We start from the raw sequence: 22397 nt of genomic DNA, 5'->3' as shown, positions 1-22397 counted from the left end.
CACCTCCCCAAGCAGCGGTGTTTAATCCACTTCGCCTTTCGGGTCCACACCCGAAGGAGGGGGCGGGGGAGCCTGACTCGCATGTTTCGCTTTTGAATTTCTTTTTTTTCTCGCGTCTCTCTCCCGCCTTGGCGGCGCTCTTCTGGAAGCACTCTTTTCTCTTCCCCCTTAAAAAAGCCAAGTCCCAGGGCTGGGCCTGGTGCGTTTGAAACCACCTTAACAGAGCTCCTCCTTCTCCGGAGGCTGGGGCTGAATCTGGCAGGACTAGGCAGTGGTGTTACCATGACGAACATTTTCTTAAGCTTCCACGGCTCAGAGCAGGAGGGACTCAACTCACGGAGGGCTGGGTTTAAAAAGACTGGGGGGAAAAGAAGACGAGAAGAAAAGCGAGGGGCGCTCTCCGAGAGACCCTCATTTTCCTTAGAATAAACATCGCCCAGTTTGAAGATCCCCGCTCGAGCCTTATATAGGAGAAGCAAGCCCTTTCGCTCCTTTCTCCAGTTCGCGGCTTGTTCTAAACTTCAGCAGGAGGTCGGCAGAATCGGAAATCGAGTAGCTCTCTCAAGGTTTCCCCTCCCCTTCCGCCCTCCCCTTATGGAAATCCAGGGGGGTTTCCCAGACTGTGGAAGCCAGAATTGCAGGAGGTGGAGGGAAATCAGTGGGACTGGTCTCTGCCCGTGAGTCGCCACGATCGCGCAAGAGCCGTTGCTCTGGTCATTTGTCTGGCTGGCTGCACGCCGTTCCCCGAGGCCGCCGACTTGGAGCTGCGGCTGAGTGGATTTGTCTGCTTGTCTAGAAAGAGTCCCTCCGTGTCTGCTCGTCTCGCGCTCCCGGGGCAACCGTAAATCAGGTATTTTGCTTCCCCCCCCCAACCTCTCCTCTAAAGGACTGAGTTGGCTTTTTTGCTAGCCTGCTTTTCCGATCGAGGAAATAAGGCAGCAGGGCACGGGAAAAGTGTTGCAAGCGTTATCACCCACGCCTGCTTTCTGGCGCTTTGCTGGCAGAAAGCAAACTTGGGGAGGGGGGGGGGGTGGAGAGGAGGGGAGACGGGAGAAAAACGAAAGGCAGATTTGGGTGGAGTAGACGGGAATTTAGTTGAAGCTCTCTTTTTTTTGTTTTTTGTTTGGCCGGCGAATGTAAAGGTGGCTGGAGGATTTGTCTCCAAAATATCCTCGGCTCGTCTTGTTTCCCTTGCGGGGTGGGCAGAGGGACAAGGCTACATAGTTTTGCGGCTATAATTAGCGGTGGAAAATTTAGGGTATTCCCTGCGCTTGGAGAAACGTAAAACAGAACCAGTGAAAACGTGTGGAATGCAAAACTGTTGAAAAAACATCTTCGGACTTTCGCGCGTGTCTGAAGTTCGATCTATTCTGAGTAGGGTTTCGGAGAATAAGTTCAATGGTGGATCTTAGTCATGAATTAAAATCAAGGGGGGAAGGCCGAGTAGTAAGCAGCTTGTTTTCTAGTGTTGATTTTCCCTTTCCCTGTCTCTGTTGGGTTGAAACTTTCAAAAAAAAATACAAACAAACACGTTCTGGCTGTTGATCCTTGTTGCATGCAGAACCTCCCGGACGGGAGAATGGTTGCCTCTGATAGATTAGAGCCGCCCGAGTCGCCCTGACAAAGTCTACACCCTCAACGTTACAACACTTCTCTTGTTAGCGAAGGTGGGTGGGGAGGGGAAAAGGCAGCGGAGAATTCCCGAGGGGAAGAAACCGTCTAGCTGGTGTGCGGATAAAAGCGTTAAACGGGACGGGGCTGGGGGGGAAAAGAGGAAAAAACGGAATCTGCCCAAGCAGCTTAGTTGCAAAACGTGCGGAGATGCCCTGCCGGAGCTGTGGGAGACAGCACCTCGTCCAAGGGAAGAGACCCCCGTTCCGCTTTTGAGCCTCGGGGTTGTGGCTCAGCTCCAACGACGCAAAGAAAGCCAACTGGAAGGGCCGTGCAGTTCCACCGTATGTAACGCGCTGCGTTCAGCCTCCTGGTCTTTGGCACAGTGACCTGATTATTTACCGGTGGGGAGCACAGGACTGGGTCTGTGTGTCAAAGACCGTTTGGATGTTCAATTGGAAAGGAAAGGGCGCGATCTTTCCGCCCGCCGGCCCTTCACCCCTCCTTCTTCGGCGGCGGCGGCGAGCAGCGTCTCCTATTCTGCGCTGACAAACGGACTGGCTGGCCAGACGGACCGATGCAGAAGGAGGGAAGGCGGATGCGGGTGGGGCGGGGGAGTAAGGAGGAAGCGTAGAAATGCCAGTTGATCAGTCGCCTCTGAGGGGCGCGGCGGGACTGAAAGGTGACCCCTCTCTTTTCGCCGTACGGGTCCTAGCCACGGTCTGCAGCCCCAACAAGGGGGATTTTGTTATAAAATGGGGGTGTGGAGCCGAAGCCGTGTTGGTTGCCTAAAGAAAGATTGCGGATTCGGACGTTTATATATATATATATTCATGATAAAAATGCGTATGCATTTTTCTGTCTGCAAAATTTTGAAGTAATGGCTAGGATTTATTTAAACTCTTTACAAGGCAAATGCACCCAATTACCTTTCTAAATTATCCCAACTAAAGCCAATTACTAAATTAATCAGCTGCCCATCCCCATATCTTCCCCAAGAAGATTTCTCTTCAATTTATAGTTAATTTACTATAGCTTTGAGTAGGTGTGTAAAACAGGAAAATAATGGCTGGAAGGCTTTTTTTTTTTTTTTAATGAGCCATTTATTTCTCCTCTCTTTCACTATGAAGTTTTGCATCAAAAATGGAATTTCAAAAATTTGGCAGGATGCTAATCCAGAAGAAAGCCAACAGCAAATTAGAAACCACCTCAGATTCCCTCTTTGGATTTCTCTTTGACTAAAGATCCCATCCACTTATGATTGATTAACATTAACATATGGAAGTCAGAATAAAAGAATATGATGGGGAAAGGCTCAAAGTTAGGAGCAAGTGGTGTTAAAATAAGTCTGGAAAATATGGAAAGGAAAGAAAATGAAGCCAGGGAAACCAGGAGCAAGAAAGGGACTGGATGTTTTGGAATTCAAAAAAGATAGGCATTTGGGTAAAACTCCACAGCACTGTTTTGTGCGGCTGTTGATAAAAATAGGATTGCCAACATGATATGACGGATATGGCACAAGAAGAAGGGGTGGGGGGTTGGGTGGAACAAGAACTAGACAGCTTACAGGAGACTAAAGGAGAGGTGGTCCAAGAGATGGGCATATAGGAGTTTACCTTACAAACACAGGACATATGGTACAGGACTAGCAACCAGTTGCTATTGCGGAAATATACTGTATTGCACATAGTTCTATGTAATTCTAAAGCACCTAGTTCTTTCCCCATTACTCTTGTCCTCCCTCCATACATAGGGATTCAGTTTAGGGAAACAACTTCCATTGGCACCAACAAATTCACAGTTCCAGATGCTGCTTTTGATTATCCTTGTGAGCCCAGGCACAACAGTGCCTCAGCCATTCCAGGACATAGACTTGTGTGGGGAGAGAGACAGCTTTTCTATTGGAAGGGGAAAAAGAGATGATTTCATGATCATTAGGGCCCATCTATTCCAAAAAGGACTGCAGCAGGCAAGCCCATGGTGGAAGCAACTTGGGGCTATGCCTTCATAAATGTAAACAGTAAAGAAGAAGAGTGAGCCTGTGTAACTTGTTCTCCTGCTAGTAAGCTTCCATAATTTGAAGGGACTATCTTTTTCACACCCAACCCTGCCCTGCCCTGCCCTGATCTATTCTTTTTTTAAAAAACACATTGCTTCACTTTGCTGTGGTAGATAACATTTGTATTTCCCCTATATAAACCTTATCCAAATGACAAATTCTTGTTGTAGAACGAGGGTGGGAAGAAAGCAGTGACAGCAGTATTCAGCTACCCTTTAACTACGCTGATGATCAGATTTAAGAAGTAAACTATTCTTTCTTAAGCAATCCAGAATGCCCACCTAAAATTCAAGGAGAGTATAGTAGATTTAAACAATAAAGAATAAGAAAACACATAAGGTTTATAATATAAGCTGGGTTTTAATTTTTTTAAATTTCTAATTGTTACAAATATGCATTCTGGTATGATGAACTGGTGTGGTTTGATTTCATCTCTAACTCCCCCCCCCAAAAAAAAAACATTTGAGGGAGGTGGGGTGGAGAAAGGAACTTCAAGGACATACTAGCGACTAGAGAAACAATTCTCTGCATGTTAAATGGTCCCTCTATGCCTGGAGTGCAGCCTATAAAACTTAATGAGGCTTATTTTTGTACTGTTAGACATTGGGTGGGGGATGTTGTTTCTAGGAGATACTTTCCACCCTATGCCATTATTTTCCACTTCCTCCTCGCTGCCCCTCTCTCCCTCCCTGAAGTTGACCCTAGCAACTCTTTTGGGTAGCTGTGCAGAACCTATGCAGTCTATCACATCTGATAACTGGGGCTGCCAAATGGCTTTAAAGCAGATGGGGCTACCCAAGTTCCTGCTTTCCCCCACTAGCACCAAGATAGTCTTGTCTGGCTTCCTGCCAGCCCCCTGAGGGGAAAACAATCTCATTTGGGGGAAGCACCCATCTGTTAGTGAATCACTGCTGGGGAATGGACTGGGTTGGTGGAATTGCTTCCCGCCCTCCCACTTGCTTTGGGGGGGTCTTCCTGCTCCTGCAGTCCTGGCATTTGTTGCCCCTCCTTTCTCTCTGCTGCATGCTCAGTGTTCGTAGAGCTGAGCTGCATCTACTGCATTTTAGTTGTGCACACCTTCAATAAAGTTCAGCAAGAAAAGAGATGCAACACTTTAACCGCTTGAATTTATTCTGAATCATCATTAGAAAACATCAAAACATGTTTCTCTCGAAAAAGCTGGAAAGGGAATTTGTGGGAATCTCTCGGCTTCTCTGGATATAGCTGCAGTCTGTTAACAGCTGCTTCAGATGGTGCAGCCCAGCCAGGGGTGGGATTCTATCAGTTTGGACCAGTTCTATAGAACTGGTTGTTATGATTCTGTGCAGTTTGGAGAACCGGCAAATTGAGCCCCTGGCTGGCCCCTCCCTTCTCAGCCCACCCCTCCCCTTCCTGCCCAATCAGTCCTCATCACACATGCACAACATTGTGTGCATTCCCGACATAGCTGACTGCATTCTTTCCTGCCCAGTCACTCCTTAAGTGTTTTTCCCCCCTCCCAATGATCAGCTATTCCTATGATCAGCTGTGCTGGGATTTCCCTCACTTACTTACTGCTTCGCCCAGGAGGCTTCCCTGAGGCCTAGGAAAAAATGGAGGAGGAGCACAGCATCCCCCTGGCCCCCTCCACTTTTTGCCTTCCTGGGCCCCAGGGAAGCTTCCTGGGAGCAAAAACAACCCCTAGGAGGCTTCCCTGAGGCCCAGAAGGCCCTAAAATGGAACACGGGGGGTGCTGCATGCCCCCCCGCTTTGTTTTTTTTCCCTTTCTTGACCCCAGGGAAGCCTCATGGGAGCAAAAATACCCCCCAGGGGGCTTCCCTGAGGCCCAGAAGGACCAAAAATTGGGGTGCTGCCAAAAGCCACACCCACCCAGTCACACGGCCACGCCCACAGAATCAGTTGTTACGAAATTTGAATCTCAGCCCTGAGCCCAGCCCTATCTATCACCACTCCAGGGGCAAGAAGGGATAAAGAGCAGAAATTAGTTGTGTATCTTCCTTTTCTAAAAACAACCCTGAAGATAAAAGGAGTTGCTTTTGTGTCAGACTCAAGGTCAGCCCTCAGTGATCTATAAATTAAATTGTAAGAATTTGAATAAGAGGCTAATACATCTGGAGTTTGGAAGCATGAAGTTATAGCTGCAGATGGTCTTTGGCTGAGTTGGGACAAGACAGAGGTGGGGCATGGAAGGCAGTAAGAAGTTATAGTTGTCTGCCTGCAAAAGGGTAAAACAAACCACAGTGAAAGCATAGTAAGGGTTGGCCAAAAAGGATTTGACCAACTAGGGATGTTGGATCAGCAAGCAGTAGTAGGGTGGCAGCCTCAGGATCTAAGAATGTGGTAATATTGTTGATTTTCTTCTCAGTGTGGTTTTTAGCACAATTTCTTAGTTTGTATCAACCTGCCAGTTTAAAGAAGCATCTCACACCTCAGTAGGCAACAGCATGAATCATCTTCTACAGTCATTCACGTACTTGAGTGGGGAATAATGTTACAATCTTATAAATACCTAGGATCTGAGGATTTTGAGCATATATAGAAGTCGTTTCTCAACATTACACAATGCTATTTTGTGGGGTTATGTTAAGGTTTGAACTAGCAACAAAGTTTTAAATTTTGAACATTGTGTTTAATGAAAAGCTCAAAAAGCTATATCTTGAGAGGGCTCAGAACTCCTAAATCACTGATAGATCTCTGAACATAAAGCCATGCTTTTAGCATTTTGGAGTTGTAGCCCACATTTAAAATATTAATTACGGTATTGACTTTGATAAATTTGTATATCAGAATATAGCAATTATCCTCACAACTTGGAATTCAAATCCAGATGCCCACTTTTTTTGTGGGGGTGGGGGAGAATTGTATAGCTTCTAGAAAAAATCCTTTTGTTCTTGTCCTTAAAAGTAAAATCTGATTTAAATCATTAATGAAGTTATCATATATGTAGTCATGTGGGATATTTTCTTTTTGGTCTGGTTTTTGGATCAGCTGTGTATGATGTAGTATGATGAAAAAGAAGAACCTATGAGTTGTTCCTTGGCAATTTTGGATAGCTTTCTGTTAGCCTTCCAAGTAACATCAAATGCTGTTAGAGTTGGAACTCCTTTTCAGCCATTTACTTCAAATGCTCTGATTACATATAGGTATCTGTCTTGCATCATTTGGTATACTTCTCATGAGGATGGATTTAGTTACACTGCTAATTATACTAGTGTAGAAAATACCACAGCCAAACAACCAACCATTGGTGTTTGCTTGTTTTTCTTAACAATTAGCTAGACACTATTAAAAAGTAAGGACAGGCTGATTTGATATAAAGTGCTACCAAAATATAGTTTATTTGAATTGGCCTTAGCACATTTTGTGACCCCAGCCAGTTTGGGTTCCTCAGGCAAGTTTAGGCTTACCTGCAGTTAAACAATCATAATGCAACATGATGTGTATATCTGTAATCTACCTGTATGTTTTATAATCACTACCACAATTTTATCATCCAAAAGCCTCTGTTCTTGTTCTTTTGGACTACTGATACTTATTTTGATGTTTTAATTGATTAATTTATTTTTTGAGGAGGATCACTTTGTCCCTAATGCAGTCCTCGAACACCAATATCATTTATTTTCTTATATGTGCACCTTGTTCTTCCTCCAAAATCTCACAATAGTTCTCTGGTCTCGCAGCATTATTGTAAGGAAATATAGGATGAAAAATAATAACTTGCCTAAGGCTACATGATAAAACTCAGTGATATTTTAGTGATTTTTGTAATAAGGTAAACCATCTGTGACAAGCAATTCTTGAAGAGAAGCACAAGAATTTCAAAGAATGGGAAAAAATGAAATGTCTGTTCACAGTTCAGAGACTTGGTCATCATCATCATTCAAAGATTAACAAGCTAGATGGTATCATTATTATTATTATTACTGACTTGCTTTTGTCAAACAACAAACAACTGAATCCACTTTCTTCTGCCTGATATTTCAGGGAACTGGGCAGATGGACTACAGCAGCACAGATGAGCTACCAGTTGTAAGATGAGCTGTAGAAATGCTCTTTGCCTAACTACTATGCTGGCTTATTAAATCTGTTGTTGATTTGTGAGGCACATTAGAGGATTTATCCTCTTTGTCAGTGTAATAAATTTTGGTGCTACTAAATATATCAGACATTACTGTAATGGTTTTCTACCATGCTAATTGCACAGAGTCAGAATTTTTCTTTTGTCTTGTTGAGAGACAAACTTTTTATCCAGAATGTAAATTACCCCCCCCCCCATTTTTCAAAGCATTGTGTAATTCACTGTATAACTGTTCTCTGTATCTCTGTGTTTGTAATAATTCTAAATGCTGATAAAGAACCACAGAATGGATGGGGAACTTAATGATTTCCCAGATATTACTGAACTATAGTAGTGTTCCAATATTTAAGGGACTACCACAAAGAGGGGGGTAAACCTATTCTCCAAAGCAATGGATAGAAACTAATCAAGGAGAAAATCCACCTAGAACGAAAGAGATATTTCCTGACAGAACAATTAATCAGTGGAAGCCATATATCTGAAATGGTATAGGTTTCCTGCTTGAGCAAGGGGTCGGACTAGAAGACAGTTCATCATCTGCTGTTCATCTTTATTTACTTGTACTGACAATGTAGATTTTTGAGTGAGGAAATGGACCTGTAATTTAGGCTAGTTATTTGTTGAATACAAAAGAAGCAACACTATGCTTATAGATTCCCAAGACCTTCTATGTCTCATGGATGACATAGCAAAAAATATGGACCTCAAAATCAATGGATCAAATACATATATTTGATGAAAATCAAGTGCATAATTGCAAGTTATACCAATAATAAAAGAGCAAGTATCTTGATAGATTTAATATGTTTACTGATAATAGACAATGGATGGAAATATTATAAGATGTGCAAATACTGGTTGAAAGGTAATGGCATGTTTGAAATATTTTATAAGGAATATTTGTGGAAAGAAGCAAAAGTGTCTTTCTATCCACTTTAAATTCAGTTAAAAATGAGCAAAAATAGAAAGAAATATGTTTCAAGTGTTTGGTTGTAGTGAGAGAACAACTGAGATTGAATTACCAAAATATATGAGGATGAGGGTGAATTACTTGAGGAAGAGGAAGCCAAAGAAAGTTGTGGTTGGATGAAGTTGATGAGATCTTGAAAAGGGGAGATGACAAGCTTAAAGAATAAAGGGCAATGTATAAAACAGCATTTGGATGTGATAGTTGCAAGTATAGTCTATAGAGACAGAAATATAGAATTACAATGTGCTTGTAAACCAGCTTTAGCTATATGTCCTTTTCTCTTATTGCTTTAATTTCTCTTACTTGCTGTACCATTTCTTAACCAATTTTATCCTTTGCAAAATGTAGCATTCAAAATGGGTATATTTACATGTATGAATTCACTATTTTAGTACTATTTGTGTGTGCAGTCAGCATCATATACATCTTAAGCATTTGGACAATTGCTGAAATAGTTGTTACCTCAGTCAACAAACTCTGTGATAACCAGTTCTATTTGACTGGAATAATCTTTGATCTTAATACATTCTGGTCCTGTGGTCAGTAACCATAAGATAAAGTCTATGTTCTCTTGAGTAACTTTTTGAAAAGGAAACAAAATTCCGTTTCTTTGAACAATTTGTAGAATTTGTACAAAATAAAAAAGTAATTTATTTAGTGCTAAGTGAGTATAATCCAAGCAATATTGTTCATTACTGATGATTTTTTAAAAAGTAGTTACTTTTTGTTCAGTAGAAGAGTGGAATGGATGTGTTTAATTAGGGAGGGGCTCCATCTTGATAACATAATATTTTTGGTAGCATAGGACATTGTACAGTAACATTCTTTCATGTACATATATCATTTTGCTCATTAAAAATAGATTGAGAATGTAGGTTGAGAATTTTCCAATTAAGAAATGAAGTTGAAAAAAACTTTGGAGTTTGTAAGTCAAAATATTTTCTCTAAATTTATGTATTATTGCGCCCTGCCTCCCCCTTCAACTATATAACAGGAAAATGTTTGATTATTCTAGGCAAGCATTTCAACTAACTGATCACCTTTGGCAATAAGGAACTTCAAGAAAGTGAATTTGAAAGATTTGCAAAAGAGAGGTGTTGCTTTCCTCCCAACAGCCTTCTCCATTGAGGAAAGTGAAGGCTGTTTCTTTGTAGCTAAACTGGTGGGAAGCTCATCCCATGGAAAAAACAAGGACAGTAGTGTCCCATCATCATCATCATCCCCCCTGGGTGAATGTATATGTGGATGTACAGTATATAAGCCCCATGATGTATATATATCAAGGCTGCCAGAAGAGCTGGCGGCCTGCTGCTTTATTAGTCTCTGAACTTTCCTAGCAGTAAAAAATAGATAGGGGGAAGGAGTTTGGCAAATCTCTGCTTTGGGGGACTTTTTAACTGACATAACAAATGTGTGCTAGACTGTGATAAATGTACTTCTCCAATATGTCATTATCCAGATCAAAAGTGGGCCGTTTAAAAAAATATATGAAGGAATCGTGTTTAGGGAATTTGTGTTCCTCTTCCAGCTTTCTCAAAAGGACATTCCGCACAGGAGAATTGTAAATGCATGATCTATGGATCCTCTTTAAAATACATATGAGGGAAGCCTGGCTAATCGGCACAAAGTCCTTAATATGTAAGTTGTCTGAAATCTGCTTGGGCAGTTTTATGACAGGAAGGATATACTCTCCACCCTGATTTTTTGAAGAGTAAAGAATGGGCTATAATGTATAATGTTGCTCTTTATTTTTATGGCTACCAGTAAACATTAAATTCTGCATGAACAAAACTTTTCCCTAGGCAAATTACTTTATGTGGCAGGAAACAGGAAAGACAGGCATTTGCTTGGTTTCTGAGTTGTCCTAGTGATTCTAAGACCATTTCAGGCACAAGATCAACTGTGAAATTTAGCAGAGAATATCTTTTTTTTTTTTTAGATGCCTCAAAGCTTTGATTGCTTTAGTTGCAGCAGAATAACAAGGATAAATCTCTGGAAAATGAAATAAGAAGCTTAATGCTAATTTTATAGGTGTGGAAATTCTATCTCCAGGTGCTCAATGAAATGTAATGTTCCTTTACTCTGGGGACATAGGTCCAGCAAAATATCTCTCTATATTTCGCTGGCATCATTTTATTAAAACATTTCACAAAACAAGCTTCAGTACTCAGCCCTTCAAAGTAACTAGCTGAAATTTGCCTTGGAATTTCATCAGTATTTTCTTCCTTTTGTTTTTAATATTATTTTCAGAATGGTTGAGAAATTGTTTTAAATTTTCTTCAAAAGCTTACTTTATTGTGGGTGGCAGAGATACTCTGAAGCCCTTTCACCTGTCCTCATGATGTGTCTAGGATTTAATTGAAGCCTGCGAAGCTAGAAAGCTTCAACACTAACTGAGACAGAATTGGTTAGTTAAGGAAAGGACATTCACACATATATCTTAGCCACAAATTAATACTCAAGGATCATTGTACCAATGACAATTTCAGCAATATATCTCACACCCATGTAGAAGTTCTTATTTATCAACAGGAATTATTATTTGAAACAGTAAGAAAGGAAGGCTAGTTGGAATAACATCCTCCTAAAATTTGGTTAGTCTTAACCTTGCCTGACTTTTGGAAGGCATTAAAAACATGTTTAGTTCTCCAGGACTTAAGTCTGGGAACAGTATGACTTGTTAAATAAGCTTTCATGGTTAACTTGGTCTTTCTGATTCAAATCTAATATTTGATGATGGGTTATAGTGATTCTTGGTATATTACTACAAGTACCCAGTACCATATTAAAAATTTGAAAGACAAGCAGACTAGATCAGCCTTTCCCAATCTGATAGCAAGCTTTTGCTTCCAGAATATGGCCCTGGTGATTGGAATGTTGGGAGTTGAAGCTTATGTGTTTGGGTGAGCTGGTGGGTCTCCTTCCCAATGCTGTTGTCCAGTGGTGGGATTAATTTTTTTTTACTACCAGTTCTGTGGGGCATGGCTTGGTGGGTGTGGCTGGGGAAGATACTGTAAAATCTCCAGTTGGAGGTGGTATTTGCCGGTTTTCTGAACTACTCAAAATTTCCACTACCGGTTCTCCAGAACTGGTCAGAACCGGCTGAATACTCTGCTGTAGTCTCAACAGATGTTCTGTCTTTTGGATTTGTAGTTGTTGTTGCTGTTTAAGGAGTTAAAAGACAATTTCTCTCCCAAATATAGTTCTGAGCCTAACTGGAAGTTATTTTATTTAGTTGTTCCTTTAAACGCATGTAAAATATGACTAAAAGTGTCTTGTAATTTTTACAATAGTCTTCCATAAAAGTTAAGCCCCTAGAGCAGGGGTGTCAAACTCGTAGCCCATGGGCCAGATGTATCACGTGCTGGCCCTGCCCTCACCCGGTTTAGCAAAGGGGATAAAAGTCCTGATATGTCACATGACTATGCCATGATGACGCATGTTTGACACCTCTACCTTAGAGTCACCAAATGGCAGTTAATAGAGTATCATTTTTAGATAGACAAATAATATTTTTGTAATACTGGAAAAACTTCATATTTGCATAACTCTAGCCGATACCATCTTTCTTTTCAAGTAGGTCATATACAGTACAATTCCACCCAGAAGAATGTAGTACTGGGTAGCTAATTAAGCAGCATTACTAAAAGTCAACTGGGGTTTGAATCTTTTTGGCTTTTATATTGATTTGTGTGGTGGTGAGGTAATACTTAAAACAGTCTGCTTTAATTACTGTGTTATTTTCTATTCATTGGGTAGATTGTGCATTCCTAAAGCCCAGCATTTCAGTCCAGCCCAAATGCAGTTGGTAAGTCCCTCTATTTTTCCCAAGGGCTTGATAGCAGCATCATATTCTTGGATGTAAGAAGAAGAATCTCCAGGGTTACTGCTGTGATCAACTGTAGATCCTCGTGTGACTGCGTTAAAATAAAATCACACATACCATCAAGAGTTCTAGTACTGACTGTTTTATATAATTCATAGTTTGACTCTTAGTCTTCGAGTCTTGTGCTCTTTTTCCTTTACGTGCATCTCGGCAGAGTTTGCCAGCTTTGCCTGCTGAGATGTGCCAGCTTCTGTCTATCATTTGTCTGATTGGCTATGATGGGGCTTTAATGGATTATAAGTCCCTGGAGTGTTACAGTAATATTTATATTGTTGTACTACTTCTAGCTCTAGAAGTGCTGCTGTCTCTTAAGTGGATTGTGGGTCTTTCTTGGTATAAATTCCAAAAGATAAGGAGATTTGGGATAGAAAAAAGAACAATAGTTGTGGCTGATTTTAATAGTTAGAGCCAGATTTGTTTTTATGAATAGAAGAGTTTCTCTTGCAGTGTCCTGTGGAAAGTTCCTGTAGAAGGAAGTGGGTAGGTGGGAATTTTTGTCATTGCTTTTTCCATATGCTACTTCTTAAGCCATTCCATGCAAAATCACCAGCCATACCCTCTTTTCAACACAACTGAATTCTGCTGATCTCATGTCTGAGATATATCCACAGTATTCAACATCTGCTTTTTAATGAGCTGAGGTTCAGTCTGCAACACATCTCTGCCTGATTACTATTATATTCTCTTCAGATAATTTGCAAAATAATACAGTATATCCATCTCAGATAAAAGCCTAAAGGATTCTTAGCTCTACCATGCAGTACTTCTTTTGAAAATCTGGTAACATATATTGGATGAAGTTAATACTGGTAGTTTCTTTGGAAAATCATAGAAGGGCCGAAAGAAGAAAAATACAATATTTTGTTGCCAGAAATGTCTCTTAGTAATCTGAGGCATATTGACACTTTGGATTGTTTCCATTTCTTCTTTTGAAGAAATACTTGCAGGATATATTTCATAATTACAGGATTGACATAAACTTATATTCCTTGTCAACTCAATTTTTTTATTCATAGAAGCAATTTAAAAGCAAAATATGCACTTCCATTCAAGCATTTCTAGATATTTCTAGATATTCCAACATGCCTTTCCATTCAAGCATTTCTAAATATTGATCACAGCTCAACAATCATATTGACTTTCAGAGAAATGGAGTTGTAAAATTTGATAAGTTTTCAGAAGAATGAAAAATACATGATTTCATTGGACTAGAGGTTCTAAACATAAGGGCAATGTTATAGACAATAGTCTTAAAATGTTGCATTCTTCAAAATAAAGTATTTTATGAACAAGGAAATCCAACAGTATTCAGAGACTCCTGGTGATAGCTAAAAATAGATTATCTGGGTCTTGGTGATTTAAGCTGCAGTCTCCATCATTCCTGGACAATGTTCATACTGAACACAATGGGATTTGTAGCCCAATATTACAATAAAACACATGTGTTCTGCTTTCCATAATCTGCTCCTATAGTAATTATAAACTTATTCAGTTCCTATTTCCTGACAGTTAGAACAATTAATCAGTGGAACAACTTGCCTCCAGAAATTGTGAATGCTCCGACACTGGAAGTTTTTAAGAAGGGATTGGATAACCATTTGTCTGAAGTGGTGTAGGGTTTCCTACGTAAGTAGGGGCTTGGACTAGAAGACCTCCCAAGGTCCCTTCCAACTCTGTTATTCTATTCTATTCTATTCTATTCTATTCTATTCTATTCTATTCTATTCTATTCTATTCTATTCTATTCTATTCTATTCTATTCTATTCTATTCTATTCTAAAATAAAAGATATCTCCTTTCTCTATAGCAAATGGAAGAGGGATTGACTGTTGAACCACTGGATTACTAAGCTGGATATGGACGCAGAAAAAGATATTTAAATACACACACACACACATACACACACCTTTACTTATAAATCTCGTTGTGTATATTTCTATATGTATATTTGGCTACCTGCCTGAGCATCCACAAGATCAAGAAAAATATTGTCCTCTACTTAATCAATGGAGATGACTTTTTGTTCCTTGCCAAGATTCCAAGGCTAAACTAATAAAAACAACTGATACTTTAATTAATAGCTATTGACTTTAATATCAGAGATAATAAAATTTCCATGGGATTAGAATCTTTTCTTAAAGATTCTTGTGTCTTGTGCACAAAGACTCATACATGCCAGTCTCACTCTTTCTTTATGCTATTTCTGAAATAAATCTGAAAGATAAAAGACAGAAACTATGCAGCTTTCATATGGAATATGAAGAAAAAAAGACACAGTGTGATGATATGATGATGATGATGTCATGGCACATACTAACTAGTATGACAGTGAGCATCTATTTTATGACTCCTGTTTTACATGCCCATAAAGCCAAGCAAGGTGATGCTATTGTCCAAATCTGTCCTACTGACAGACCAGTAGGGAAAACCAAAGATGGATCGGTATTTTGTACATAGAATGGAACAAAAGAATGATTTTGCATGAATAATCCATCTTTTTAAATACTACTAAATCTTATGATCACCCAAGCAGATTGTTTCCTTTCTTTTTGCCCCCATAATAGTTAGCTTAGCAATTGTGCTGATTCTTTTGGCATCCGATTTTACAGGTATCTCATCCAGGGTGGGGGTGTTCTCCTGGTTTGGACCAGTTTGGGCAAACCCCTAGCTGCAATGATCAGCTGGCTCCGAACCAGTTCGATCTGACAATTAAGTGGGCCCACCGGCCCACCCTTGCACTGTATTCACCTATATCTGCTCAGCACGGCAGAGCGGATTGCCATGCCTCAGCTGTGTTACTTACCTGAAGTAACATTGAGGGTAAGCAATTACAATAGCTATGCACGTGAAGCACGCAATTAGTGAACCGGTTGTTACACCGGGAGAATCTCACTCTTGATCCCATCCAGATTTGTGGTGATAGTAAACAATTTCAGACTTGTGAAATATTTGCTGGGTAATAACATTTTTGGAAAATATAAAGTTCCCTAGAATATCTGTTTTTCTCTTAAAGCCTAGCTAACCCACATCTTACATAATCCCTAAAATGTGAGTCTTAAAAGCATTCCCATGTAGATCAGCATTGTAAATAAATTTTATTTATTTATTATGAAATTTATTTGCTGCCCATCTTGTATCCAACGTATGTAGGTGGCTCAAAACAAATAAACGCAGGTATCTGTCTCCTTGTTTCTTTCTTACTTCTTTGAAAAGGAAGCTTATTGCACTCAGCAGTGCTCCCAAGTTATGTGGCCCCAGTCCAGCCTGGGGAGTAGGTCAGGGATGCCTACGTGCTTAACGGTTAAAAAGAAACTTTGAAAGGTCTTGTTGAGAAATCTAGGGTGGTTCATAAACAAGAAGTGTGGAGCATACCGAGAAAAGTTATATATGGTTTCAGTCTTAAAGAATGAGACATTCAATGCCAAGACTTCTGCAAAAGGTTAAATGTAGTCATTGGAGTCTGTAGATCAGGAGTCAGATATCTTTTGGTCTTATACAAGTGGACATGTGTGATTTTCCTCATACAGAATCTTTTTGTAAATTTCGTGATGATGCTTATGATCATTTTAAAACAAAACCCAAACATTTAATCTCAGTTTTAATTTCAGGACTCTAATAACATTTGAGAATATATCATTTTTAAATTAAAAGAATGAGAAAGCCTACTCTAACTTTACAAATCTTATTAATCCATCTTTCTGGGCAGCTATATGATGGTTGTCTCATCTCCTCCTGCCTCCCCCATGCCCGGCAATTTGTTGTCTGCCAGGGAAACTTGGTTGTGAAAGCAGTGACTTCACAGTATGAGTATTAGGAGGCTGACTTGACTGATAGCAGTTATCAAAAATGGTAAGAAGCTTTTTGAATTCTTAATGAGATCCATTTGTATTCTTTTCCTTCTCCCTCCGCCCATCTTTTAAAAACTAGTTGCACTTTTAGAGAGGAGTTACAGATTTTTCAAGTAGTATAAATGTACCTTTACTTCCCAATTTCAGGTTTGTGTGGACTATCCCATGGTGATAAAATCTACCTGGCATATGTATTATCTAACTTGAACAACACTCAATGTACTGCTGTTGATATATATATTAATTAACTTGATCAGAGGGCTTTTGTGCCTTAATTCATAAGGTAAAGGTTTTGGCTATGAAAGCAGACCAATGTTGGTAACAACTGATGGGCAAAACAATGGTTCTTGAATATATGTTACATGGAATATTTGTGAATAATATGAAGATGGGTTGGTACTGGCACTCAGGCCGATGGAGACAAGGCAGGAATTGAATTTTGATTGTCTGAGACGCCATCTGGCTTTTCTGTATAGATCATTTCTTAGGAAGAAGGCTTTCAAAGTGTGTAGTCCTTCTACTACAATCCTAACGATTTGTCATAACTAAATTGAAATTAAAATGGCAACATTTTGAACAAAGCCCTAATAAACTCTTGGAAAATTTTTGTTTTTAACTTTTGAAAACTATACAGTTGTTAGAAATCCAAGCAGAAATCTATATTATCTTCCTGGAAATACAAGAATTCAGAATTCCATTCTTAGCATTTAAATCAGCTATAAAGAGATCTAAAGTGTATTTAAAAATAGTTGGTCCCTACACTCATGAATGAATGAACCTTGCCTCTTTTATCTTGTGACTTTTAACATCGTCCTCATAGTTAGCCACTTCAGGTTAGTTATCTTTTGGCAGAATAACTTTAGTAAAACCAGTTTGGTGGTAGTTGCCCACTTGTCTTACAAAAGAATTTGGCTGACTTTGTTTACAGAATTAACCTCTCACCTGATAGGAAGGCCTGAAGCTGTCAACAACTTCTCAGGTCCTATCTGCTTTGTAGAAATGTTAGCTATTGTGCTTGTTGATAACAAGGTTGCTTGAAATACATGGAGAGAATACAGCAGTCCAAACCAAGAAAACCCATATTTTAGACTTGGTGGCGTATTGGTCTGCTATCCCCCATCTGTGTCCCAATTCCTTTACCAGTTAAAGGCTGGCAGAACTTGTAGACCAATATCTTTGCTGCCTGGTCATATTTTTTCGTTGCCAACTGGAGTTGAATGACTGCTAATTACATGGTTGTACTATGCACAGAGAAGAATGGAGATTCCAATCAGAAAATGAGAAATCAGCACCAACAGTTTACACGAGGCATATTGTGTTGTATTTTCGTACCCTGCATAAATTTGAAAACATGTTCCCCCTAATGTAAAACTAGCATATTTATTATGCCATCAACTGCTGTGGGTTAGATACCAGGTCATTCACTATTTGATTTTCCCATAATGAAGTTATTACTTCTTAAAGTAGGACCCTCTTTCTCTAGGTTATGACAAACAAATTGCTGCATTGCTCATGTCTTCACGTATTATTAGGGCACTGATCCCAGATTCAAAATTCTTTCTTCGATGCTGTGCCCAAACTGGGAATATGTAGCAGCTTTTTAAGTGTTGAGAGTGAGGGATACTTGCTGACTCATTCAGTTCTCATACCTAAAAATAAGCAATCTATCCTTAGGAGCCAAGAGTGACTCCCAGGCCAGCCTGTGGACTTCCCTGCCGATGGGTAGAGATAGTGCTAAGCATGGTTTCAGGGCAAGAAAATAAGAAGGTGCTCAGACTGATGAAATCCTGTGGTTAGTCCTCTGTACTCATTGATTAGTTGGCCATTGATTTTTAGCGCACACACACATTTTGCAATCTTTTTTAATTCATTCATTAATTCCTGGAGACTGCAGTATCTGGATCAATACAGGTTTTGGGTAAAAGATCTGCAAAAAGATCTGTGAGGGTTTTTTTAAAAAAAACTTTTCTCTCTGAACTTCTTTCTTTCTCTTCTTCACTACTGAGCTGAAGAAATTTCTTGGATGAGAAGTGAAACGTCTTAAAGAAAAAACAGAATTTTCAGTTGCTTAAAAGAAAGCACTTTTGAGACAACCATGTTTGGATGACTGAGAAACTCCATAGATCTTTGAAGGTGATACTCATAGCTCCTGCTATAGATAAAACAGGAAGATATTAGTAGAGACTTCCCAACTTCTTTCCGTGAATTAGGGGGAAAAAGAGGAAAGGTCCTTTGCGTGGGGTTAAAAAGCTTTTTCATATTTTAGTTTAACAAGCAAAGATAAAATCATTAAGATGTAACCACAGGTGTATCTGTTATTTGCAAGAATAAAGCTTCTGCTATCTCTGAAGATGAAAAATGCTATCATCGGCAAGGATATTTAATATAGCTTACATAGGCTCCTGGTTAAAATAGCTTGAGAAAGTTACCAACTCTTGTAAAATTGAATTACTGTAGGTTGTAAGATTAGCTTTGGTCATATAATTGTTGACATTCAAATGTTTTATTACTTTCCAGGGAGTAAAATGAACCTTACCCATAGAGGACTTGGGTATGATTTCTACATTCTACATGCTTGCTGAAAAATGATACTTTTGATAGCTAAGTGCAAGCATCTTAGTTGTGAATAGCTTTTCTATTTCTTTATTGAACAAATATATTGTCATATTATTGTTGAAGGCTAGGGTTGCAACCTGAGGGTCTATTGTAGTTTCCAGATATGCCCATTGTGCCACCAAATTTTGGCATGCAATTGCCAAATATCATGGATGGTGTTTGTCTCCATCTTGAACCTGGAAACAGAAATGTAATAATGTTATTAGTATAAGCCTTTAAATTGATATAAGGGGGGGAAAACAGTTTTAAAGGCTAACCGTATGTTTTCTCCACATATGTGACACAGACCCACCCATTTTGCACCATTTTGCTTCAGCTAGGAATCCCAAAAAGCTGTTAAAAGATATTCTCTGTGTGATATTATGGTTTGATATTGTTCCAGTTTCAATTTTAATAAGGACTGTTGATGTTGTCCTCAAAAACTGGTATAACAAATCCATGCTCGGCAGGTTTCCTGTGCTCCATTAGGATCAGCCAAAGGAAAAAAAGTTAAAGGATGATACCATTCCAGGAACCCTGACATCTTGCTTATGATACATATTTTCATTGAGTCACCTTGTTTTTTGCTCATATTAGATGCCTTTGTCAAACACTGCAAGTACAAGTAGTCCTTGACTTTTAGTCACAATGGCACCCAAAATTTCCACTGCTAAGCAACACAATTGTTAAGTGAGTTGTGTCCCATTTTACAACTTTTTTGCCACAATTGTTAAGTGAATTATGCACCTTGTTAAGCAAATCTGGCTTCCTCCATTGACTTTGCCAGTTGGATGCTGGCTGTGAAGGTAAATAAATGGTGATCACATGACCATAGGACCAGAAAACTGTCATAAATACATGCCAGTTGTCAAGCGCCTGAATTTTGATCATGTGGCCATGTGGATGCTCCCAACAGTCACAAGTATGAAAAATGGTCATCACTTATTTTTTTAGTGCTGTTGTAACTTCAGATGTTCACTAAATGAATAGTAGTAAGTCGAGGACTACCTGTATTTGCATTTAAAGATAAGATTTGTCTATTAGGAACTGCAGTCTCTTGGGGTAATATGTCAGTAATAGATGGGTCTTACAACAAAAGTAGGCATCTCTTTTTCTCTCTTGTCCTCATTTTTCATCCCAATAGATCAGGGGTGTTAAATCTGATTGCATCGCGGTCTGTATTATGACATATCAAGATTGTTTTTGCCCTTGTGGAGCTCGGGTGGGTGTGGCCTGCGCAGGCTGTATCTGGCTCACGGGCTGCATGTTTGATACCCCTGCAATAGATGTCCCAAAGGTGCTTTTTCAGGAGGCAACTAGACTTTCTTGTTTTTTCTTTTGAAGATGTTTTGCTTCTTGGATGAGAAGCAAAACATCTTCAAAAGGAAAAAAACGAAGTCCAGTTGCCTCCTGAAAAAGCACATTTGGGACGACTATGACCTGGATGACTGAGAATGTGAGTATGCAGTAGGAAGCAAAGCTCCTGCCTTATAAATGAATGACTCCATCCTTCTTGCTAGCCATATCTGGGGCTGTTTGATCATGATGGGACACCAAATTGGATGGGGCTGTTCAATTTTAAGAGTTAGCTGTCTTTTATATTTGTTCATTCATCAGTAACTATCTAGTAACTGTTCAGGATTTTAGTTTTGATCAACTATAAAATGAATTTTGTGAAGCTGTGTATTAACATCAACCATTAACTTCTAAAAGGTATGGCATAGTATTGTTACAGTTGGTTGCTGTTTCACTGGAAATTCAAATAAAAGAATAGAGAAAGATTTTGTACCTCTTCCTTCTGTTGTCCTACTATACAGATTTATTCATTATTTTCTCTTTCTCTAGTAATCAAGGCAAATGCTGCATAGGATTAGTTTTGATCCATTCATTTGTACTTTCCAACAGGGGCAAACATGGAGGAGAAATGAAATATTTAATACACATCTATGTTCATAATACATTTTTGTTAAGTTGATAATTATCAAAAATAGGAGATTTATTTTCTTGGAAGTTATGCTGAGTTTTCTCATATTTTAAGCTCGTACTGAAGATGGGTAAACATTTTTTTTTTAATTGGATTGTTCAGCCATGTTTCCACTTGTTTTGTTTGCTGCTTCCAAAATAAGGTGCAGTGTGTGACTCAGCACAGATGAAGTCTGTTACGAAGAAAGGAGCAAGTTTCTGTTTTTACTGCTTTGCCAAATCTTCTGTCAAAAAAGAGGCTTTAAAAGTTTCTGGGATGACAGCATGAAATAAATGCTCTGCACCAATTTATGTGGATTAATATGTAATTTTACCCACTGAATTTTTGAATGTGAGAATTTAAAAAAATAGGCCTAAGGTTTCGAGTACATTTCAATGGATACCTTTTATACCGTAGTACTTGTGTTTTAACTTTGCTCATTTATATAAGCTACTCATTGAATCCCAAATCCTACTCTGAGGTTATGCAGCTATTATGATGGTATTTCCCTTTCTGTAGTAACCTGTGGCAGTAACCTGATGACCTGCTCCCATAACTAAACTCACCCTTTGGGACAGACTGTCTGACGTGTTCCCTGGAACATAGGATATTTGAGAACAAAAAAAACTTCTTGCTGAAGGTCAGGTTTTTAAATCCACAGGCCCCTGCTCTCCTAAGAAATTGTAGTTACTGGGACATCTGCTGGATGACAAATAGAATTTAGCTATGCCATTCAAAGCAGTTGAATAGTTGGCTTCATGGGAGCAATAAAACAATTGACATTCTTTTGAAAATATTCCTAGTACAGTAGTAGCTTTGTATTTAGGCTTAGGGTAATTTCTGAAATACCAGTGTTTTCTCCAGGGTATGAGCATGGGGAATTCCTTGCTTGTATCTCGGTCCATGACATCTCTGTTTTGCGTGAAGTTCCCAGCTCTGGTGTTGTTTATTTCTACATTGTTAGAGCTTTATAGTAATGCTTTTATAAAAATATATTTAAGAACTTCCTTTATAAAGCTTCTATAACTGACTATGAATGCTGATGAAATATTCTGCCAGTTGCATCTAGCATCTGATTTTCAAATTAACTGTTGATGCCAAAAATCTATCAGTATTCATTTATGAGGAACCATGCATTTAGATTACAATTTTACAATGGAAAGGTAGTGCCACACTATATTTACAGTCTTGGATAGATTATGCGTTTACTCTCTGCTTATGAAATGGCTATGAATATAATGGAAAGACTAATCAATATAAATCCAAATGCTCAAGCCTTAATGCTGTGTTTAAAAACTGAGCTGCTTTTATATGCCTTATAAGATATTTTTTCTGCTTTTCCTTCTTTTCCCCCCTTTTCTGATTTTGGTGTCTTGTTTCTTTATTT

At 39.2% G+C, this 22397-nt stretch overlaps 1 protein-coding gene across 7 annotated transcripts in view; it reads left to right on the top strand.

Annotated features, from left to right (window-relative positions):
* Positions 1 to 245: 245 nt before the first annotated feature.
* Positions 246 to 22397, top strand: part of ATP2B4 (ATPase plasma membrane Ca2+ transporting 4) — a 155500-nt gene continuing 133348 nt past the window's right edge. For 5 of the 7 annotated variants that reach the window (XM_087959745.1, XM_026676858.2, XM_087959749.1 and 2 more), the window contains exon 1: positions 246 to 850. The gene's annotated coding sequence lies outside the window, so the exon portion shown is untranslated. The remainder of the gene's footprint in view (positions 851 to 22397) is intronic. The other 2 variants (XM_087959744.1, XM_087959747.1) reach the window with 1 other exon arrangement.

The sequence above is a fragment of the Notechis scutatus genome, chromosome 3, assembly GCF_049901735.1.
Source record: "Notechis scutatus isolate UNSWTSFEM ecotype Mainland chromosome 3, rNotScu1.2, whole genome shotgun sequence".
In the NCBI taxonomy this organism is placed as follows: Eukaryota; Metazoa; Chordata; class Lepidosauria; order Squamata; family Elapidae; genus Notechis; species Notechis scutatus.
This window is presented reverse-complemented; position numbering and strand designations above follow the sequence as displayed.